The sequence below is a fragment of the Phodopus roborovskii genome, unplaced genomic scaffold, assembly GCF_943737965.1.
Source record: "Phodopus roborovskii unplaced genomic scaffold, PHOROB, whole genome shotgun sequence".
NCBI classification, from domain to species: Eukaryota; Metazoa; Chordata; class Mammalia; order Rodentia; family Cricetidae; genus Phodopus; species Phodopus roborovskii.
Window position 1 is genome coordinate 3,034,382 of NW_026126444.1, and position 8,308 is coordinate 3,042,689.

Genomic DNA, 8,308 nt, shown 5'->3' on the forward strand with positions numbered 1-8,308 from the left:
AAGAGTACCTGGGCTTCCTTCAACCTCCCTGGCAATTATACCTTACTCTTTGCTCTCTTTGAACACACACACACACACACACACACACACACACACACACGTTCCTGTGGGTATATGTGTGTGCATGCATATGTGGAGGCCTGGGGTCAACTTCTGATATCATTCCCTGGCAGCTAGCCATCTTATAGCCATCTTAGGTTTTTTTTTTTTTTTTTTTTTTTTTTTTTTTTTTGAGACAGGATCCCTCCTTGGCTTAGACTCACTGGTTAGGCAAGGTTTTTTAGTCAGTGAGCCTGTCTGTTTTCCTAGACTGAGATGACTCTCAGCCATGCCTACCTTTTACTTTTTTTCAGGGGAGAGTGTGAATGCAGTCCCCCACTACCATAAATTATACAGTCAAGTTTCCGGAATTTGGGGAAATCGGAGGGATCAGCACATTCAGAGTGCAATGGATAGGCCTCACCCTTCGAAAAACCACCTTCGTGACCATGGTATCTCCCCTGCCAGGTCTGCCCTCTTTTATGTGGAATCAAACTCAAGACCTCGTGTTTGCAAGCAAACACGATCTCCAGCCCTCTTTTGTTTTCTTAATGTGAGCTTCCTCATCACAGCCTCTGAACGCAGGCCTTGCTAAGGGCCACACCTCACTTTTGCTCCATCACGATGACCTCTGCTACGTGATGGTTTAACCTCAACTTATTGAAAAACCCAAATTTCACTTTCCATCCTAGATTTTTCTGTAAGGGCGAACTTGACCTGACATTTCTACCTCTACCTTTCAGGTGCTAAGAATATGGGCCTGTACCACTGAGCTTGGCTTTATGGGTGGTGGTGATAAAACTCAGTGCATGCTAGGCAAACATTCTACCAATTTAGACAGATCTTGTTCCAAGAACCTTTTAATTTTTAGATGTTCCCTCTTATCCAGTCCTCTGTCCCTTAGTGACTTCACCACATCCATTCAATAATCAACCTAAACATCCATCAGTCATGTCATCGTAAAACCGACATGGAAGCAGCAATTTTTTATAAACTAATCTCAGAAGTGACATGCCATGAATGTTGTTTGTATTCTGATTCTTAGAAGAGAGTCATTACGTCAAGGAATGGGATTATACTGGGGCCATTGCAAAGGTTACCGACCACATTCTACCATTCAGAGGGCAGGAGTATCTTCCTCCTTCAGTGCTCCCTACCTTGCCAAGAACATCTCTCACAAGGCCACACAGCCTGATGGATGCAGTTGTCCGTGTTGCTTTTGGACTCTAGTACTGGCTTAGGGCCTAGCTGTGATTTGCTGAACTGAATTGAATTGTACAGTTGTAAGCCATGGTCAGAACGTGTAAACAGTGCTGATGTCTGGGAGTAGGTTGAAAAGTAAAGCTTATTGCTCAGGCTTTTATTGTTGTTTTCCTCAAGGTTTTCCAAACATAGTTGCTTTTGTTTTGATATGAGGTCTCACCATACTGCCCATATCAATCATGAACTCATAGGCTAAAGAAACGTTCCTACTTCATCTGCTAAGTATCTGGGGATACAACCACTTCTCTCCTGCATGATGCCTGTGACCACTTAAGGAGAAGTGGGGGAGGGAGACACTAAGCAGCCATGGGGAGACGTTTGTAGTTCTGGTCGGACTCAGATGGGGGTTTCCAATCTCCCCTCTCTGTCTTTCCATAATATCTGAGGAATTTCTATTTAAGATCTAGGATGCAGGAAGGCAAAAGAAATGATACAGAATGGAGGCTTATAGGATACTCAGGGACCAGATAGCAGCTATATCATAAAAGAGCTAGGCACAGTAAGTGCTTAGCACTTCCCTTTTGACTCCAAATGACAAAGGCTAGGGAAACTCCACATCATTCTTTTCCCATGCATGGGGTATGCCCAGAATTCCAGCCTGGTATGTTTCCCCAGATAAGCTAGATAAGTAACACTTTGTTTTCTACCAAAAATACAGTTTTCAAGTATTCAGCACCAACTTCCTCATCTTCCTTTCTCTCCCATTGAGAGTATCTCCAGTGCACCCAAGTTATGACACAATTCTGAGCAGCTTAACACAACTGCACTCCTTATAGGAACCTTCGTGGGGAACTTCACATTGAAATCACAACACTGGTAAAGAGTTATGATTGGTAGGGAGACCCATAGGTTGATGCTATAGCGAACATACAACAAATTAATGAGGCCTTAGACTGAGGCAGAGAGCAATGAAGTAGGCACGAACTGAATTTACTCTTCAGCATGTAAAGTGTTAGAGGACTTAGGCTAAAATCAGAGTAAAGTCATTGGTGTCAAGAATCACTCTCAGCCTGAATACTTTGAAAACTGAGGAGAAGACAATGACACACAGAAGTAAAAGATTAAGCAATTTCCAGGGTTCCAGCAGGATGATGAGTTTGTTAGTGCACATGCTGATATTACAGGAACCTAGGGCCAAATCCTCCAGTTCCATTAGGCATCTTCAATATTGGATTAATTAAATTAAGACATATTCTTTGCACTGCAGAAGTCACGTCTGAGAAACTACTTTCCAGGCTATCCATACTAGCTTCCCACTTTCACATAAGAATTAGGGCAAAAGGGGAACAAGCATTGGTACGATCTTGCTTGGGGATACAGAGAGCTGTATGAGAGCTAATACTGTCTCCCGAGGAGCACCTTAACATTGGGAAAGCATCTTGTAGAGACCAACTTAAGCCGTGTTAACTTGAACATTCATGTTTATTTACATTTTTGTACATGCATGTATGTGTGTATTCATGTTTATGGGGTGCATGTGCACATGTGTACAATTGCACTTGGAAAACAGGGGACAACCTAAGGCGTAATCTCCCCAAACACCATCCACATCCATTGAGACAGGTCTCTTACTGGACTAGAGCTCACCAATTTGGCTAGGTTGTCTGGATAGCTGTCTAGTCACTGTTCTGTTGCCATGAATAGACACCATGGCCACGGCAACTCATAGAAGAAAGCATTTAATTAGGGGATAGCTAATGGTTTCAGAGGGTTAGTCCATGATCATTATGAAGGGGAGAAGGGTGACAGGAAGTCAGGCATGGTGCTGAAGCTTATATCCTGATCCACAGACAGGAAGGGGAGAGATAGAAAAGGGAGGGGGGGAAGAGAGGGAGCAAGAGCCAGTAAGCTTTGATGGCCTTTTAAAACATCAAAACTCACCCCCCCCTCCAGTGACATACCTCCTCTAACAAGGCCACAACTCCTAAACCTTCCTAATCCCCTAATCCTCTCACTGGGAACCAAACATTCTTATATGCCAGTCCATGGGAGTCATCTTCATTAGAATCACTCACCATTGAAGCTCAGGGATCTTCCTGGCTCCCCCTCCAGTTTAGATCACAGACTTGTGGAATCATACATACATTTTTCTATGGGTTTTGGGGATCATGATTTCCAGGCAAGCGCTTTGCTGACTGAGCTATGGAATCACTCCAACTTGAAAAAACTTTTGAGTTCATCCAAAGCTTGTATGGATTAAGCACATTATCATGAGACATGCTTTTTAGTAGGGTACAGCTGTCATTGACCTCACCAAGAGCAGGAAGAGCAGGAGGCACAGGGTCCCCGCTCCCCTCCTACAGTGTGGTGAATGGCATGTTGGAACTAGGTCCAGCATCAAGTCATGGGTTTCAGAAGCATTTTAGTGCAATGAAAGCTGTGGTAGTGACAAGACACGGCATTTTGTTTTAATTAGTGGGGAAAGGTGGGAAAAATTGTGTGTCCTGTTCTGCTCTGATCCCACTGTTAAAGTTTCACAAAGATTCATTTAAGATTGAAAATCAGCAGCTGGTTTTCACTGGCATGCAGGCTGCCAGATGTGCAAATGCTTTTAAGGGCAGATTCAGAGATGTTAGGTGGCTACAGACATTATCTACTGCTGAAATGGTTAAAAAACAAAACACAAATTTTGAGTGTGTCTCAAGTGGTAAAAAGCAATGCCAAGGACTTACCGCTGGGGAAAACCAATAGTTGAATTCTGTGTGTGGGGTGTTCTATGAAGAGAACAAAACAGACAAGAGCATGGAGCAAAGCAGGAAAGCACACACTCAGAGAAGCCAGTTGAAAAGTCTCAAGCAACAACAGAGAAGTTGATACTGTTACACATTGGAGGAGCTCAGGCAATATAGCTCAGTGAGTTATCTCGCTTTTATTTGACTTTGGGCAAACATGTTTTGCTAGACAAGATATTAAAACTTGACATAGGAGCTGGGGATGTGGTAAATTGGTGGGTTGATTGCTTAGTTTGCTCAAAGCCCTGGGTTCAATCCTCGGCACCATATAAACCAGGTGTGATGGTAGCACATGCCTGCGATCTCAGCACTCAGGAAGGAGATTCAGTAGTGAGCTCAGCACTTTAAGGTTGCCTTTGACTATATAGGGAGTGTGAAGGCAGCCTGGGGTACACGAGGCCCTGCCTTAAACAAACAAAAAAACTTATATTCTCAAATGTATTCATTCTTACATAACATTTGAATTTTGCCTCAAATAGAAGACTTTCCAAACGAGGCAGCATTTTCTTTTTCATGCCCCTGTGGTGGTTTGAAAGAAAATGGCCTCCAAGGGAGTGGCACTGTTAGCAGGCGTGGCCTTGTTGGAGGGGGTGTGTCACTGTGGCGGTGGGCTTTGAAGTCTCTTTCACTCAAGCTGCAGTCAGTGTGAAACAGTTCATTTGTTGCCTGCCAGACGTCGAACGCTCAGCTGCCTCTCCAGCGCCGTGTCTGCCTACACACCACCATACTCTCAGCTGTCATGCTCCCAGCCCTGATGGTAGGGCTGAACCTCTGAAACTGTAAGTGAACCCCTCCAATTAGATGCTTTTATTTGTATGAGTTGCTGTGGTCATGGTGTCTCTTCACAGCAATAGAAACCTTAATTAACCCCCACCCACCCACCCACCCAGTCTCTTCTAGTACTTTTGGTCTGGGATTTGACTTTGGTGTAATTAATACGATTCAGATGTAGTCTTTTCAGTTCTCTTGTGATTTTTGATGATAGTTGGGTACATTCAGCAGAGAAAAGCTATCTTATAGGGCTCTACTTTGTAAAACATGTTAAGAGTAGTCTCTCTGTTATGGCTTATTTAGCTTGCTTGTTCAATTTTTGATTGACAGTAAGCTTCTTTAGTTCAAAAAACAAACTCCTGGAGTTTGACTGTGTTTATCTAGTGGATGTACTATACTGACTCAGGGAATGGTAGTTCTGACAAAGCCATCAACTGCCACTTTTCTTCTTCACACGCTATGCTAAGACTTGGTCAGAGCATTGAAGAACAAAGGAAACACAAGTTTAGGTGACATTCTGAGTGTCTAGCCTTCCAGTTCCAAGAACAATTGTAGGAACTAAGTGTACAATGATAGGTTGGAATAAAACTGAGCTCTGAGGGGAAGGGAATTTAATTCTTCTTTTTGTAAAGAAAACAAACTTTAAAAGCTGTTCATAGCTTGCATACTTTCCCAACATTTTAAGCTTTAATAGACAAAGGTAACTGGACACCTTAAAATGTCAATATCAAATGGTCATCTCTAAACACGTATCACATATACAGATGAGCAATACTAAATACACTCAACAGCTCAACAGGATGTGTGTGTGTGTTGCGCACGAGTGTGTGTGTGTATGAGAAAGAGATAGAGAGAGAGAGAGAGAAACAATAATAATTAAGGTAGAAGAGGTCCTGAATTGTAGAAGGAGTGATAAGGGCAGTGGATTAACTATAGTAGGCTAAGTATGGGGTAGAAATGTTATATATACTGATATATGAAATTCTCAAATAATAATAAAGTAAGTATTGAAACTTAAAAAGAGCTAGGTGTGGTGGCACACTCCTTTAATTCCAGCACTTGAGAGACAGAGGCAGGCAGTTCTCTGTGAGTTCTAAGCCTGGGTCTATAAAGTGAGTTCCAGAATAGTCAGAGCTGCATAGTGAGACCATGTTCCAAAAAATTTAAGAATTACAATGTAGTTATATTTTAGTTAAGTTGCATAGTTAATGTATTCATAAATTTAGATATTATTTAAGTACCTTATTAATATAACATCATATTAAGAAACATATTTTTCTCAAAGGAAGCTAACAACTACTTATGATATATGAAGTTGTCCATATGTGATGATGATGGCCTTTAAAATATATTACTTCATATTATATGTAAGTATTTTGAGAGTTCTTGGATTAGTATTTCTAAGTGCTATTAATCCTGGTATTTGTATTCTTAATTGTCTTTTTCAGTTTTTAAAGTGTGAATTATGTGCTTTGTGGAAGAGAATGGAATGTTCCAGCAATTTTTCAGTTACTGGAAAGGTTCATGGAGAATACACTATAACTAGGACCTTTAAGCATTGAAAGTTTTCCCTACTAAAAACCCACAATCAACACTGAATGTGGTAGGCTAAACAGGTTAAAGCCAGTATTATAATCTTCCTTCCACTGTTCTGGGTGGTGAAATCAGTGGGCAAACATACAGGATGGACAGATTTGCTGGTTAAAAAATCATGTTTCCAGGGCCCATAGATCATCATCTCAAACTCTTGTGGGGAAATCATGATTTTTTTTTTTTTTGTCTCCACTGATGACTGGAATAATCTTAATGAAGTTGCTGTTGCAGGTTCTGAGGTTTTTCTTTTCCTTGGTACTTGGAAGTAGAAGGGAGAATTTGCTTAGATAACTACCCTGTGAGAAATTTCTTATTCCTACGACATTCAAGAACAAATCTCTATCTGCTGAGGAAGTTACTACATGAGACTTTAGAGGGAGGTCATTAGGACCAGAAGCTTGACTGACCTCATCATTAGCCATGTGTGCACATGGCAATAGCATATATGTCTGACTAGAGTTTGCCAAGTTGCTTATGCCAATTTGTAAAGAGATCCATAAGTCAGTCCCAGATGGTAGGCCTTGTCCAGTGTGATCTCTGGACAACACTTTCTAGCTTGATAATCCTTTCAGCATCACCGATTAGCCATATTTAATATTTCCAGGATAGTAACAGTACATGATAGAAACTGAGTAAAAGTGAACATGTTAAAGAAGGTAAAAATACCTTTGACCAGTTTAATATCTAGGCCTCCTAAACTAGCAAATGTTGATTAAAACAAGAAGTCTGTTTGTGCAATATAGATAGTGTAAGGAGTAAGGTTTTTCTGCCTGCTGCTGGTCTTGTCCTGCGGCTTCACCAGCCCCAAATAACACACTGAGACTCTGTATTTGATATAACGATGTTGGCCAGGTACTAGTTTCTTATCGGCTAGCTCTGTCTTAAATATTAGCCCATTTCTGTTGATCCAACTGGTCTCATCTTACCGGGGAATAGGGCAGGCGTGTCGTTTTCCCAATCTCTCCATCTTGACTCCTCCTTACTACTTCCTCTTTCCTCCTTGTCTCCTAGTCCCTCCTATCTTCCTTTCCTATTGGCTAACAGTGCTTTATTCATTAACCAGTATGAGAAACATATATACAGAATGACATCTCCCATCAAGATGGAATGTAGAGATCATCCTCAAAAGTCAAATCTGCACTAGAAATTTACCTCTACTATGGAGATTCAGGTTTTTCTCCCAGGGATGAGGAAGGTTATCCAATCCCAACTCTAAGTGACAAGCCCTAAGCACATGTCCATATAGGCAACACTGAAATAACTTAGGATATATATTATATACCAATATATTAAAATGCTATAGTAATTATATATTATTAATAATACACTGATATGTTACATTTAAATAGTATATAAAGTGTGTAGAACTAATAATTAAAGAAGAGGTCTTGAATTTGGGAGGGAGTGGAAGAGATGTGGAAGGAGTTGGAGGTAGAGGGAGGAAGGGATAAAATGATATAAAATACATTATTGATGTATGAAATTTTCAAAACATTAAACAATTTATCTTTATTGTTTAGTGATTATAAGAATCTTTGCACAATTCATAGTCTTTAAAGCCTTAATATTAGTAAATGAAAAATAGACATTGTTGTATGTGTTTTTGCAATAAACAGAGGGTAACTCTGATTAACTTAGGAAAAAATAATTTGTTGGAAGGCCTTTTGTTAGCTTATGAAATGCTAGGAAATCCAAGAAATCCACTCAGGAATAAAGGGCAGCTGGTGTCTAGTACAATGGCCAAGATCTCATAAGGGAGATAGCCAGGTCAGGGTGACACAGCTCAGCTGCTGAGCATGGGGCAGAGACTCTGCCATCCCTGGACACTGGATACTGCAGAAGGTGCTGCCATGACTGTGTAGTACTGTTGGCATGGATGCCACTGGATACTTGATATCATTGACTCTAGA

At 40.9% G+C, this 8,308-nt stretch overlaps 1 non-coding gene across 1 annotated transcript; it reads right to left on the reverse strand.

The window, feature by feature from the left end:
* Positions 1–350: 350 nt before the first annotated feature.
* LOC127224726 (U1 spliceosomal RNA) lies at positions 351–515 on the reverse strand. The gene has a single exon (XR_007834737.1). It is a non-coding gene; the product is annotated as a U1 spliceosomal RNA (small nuclear RNA).
* Positions 516–8,308: the final 7,793 nt, after the last annotated feature.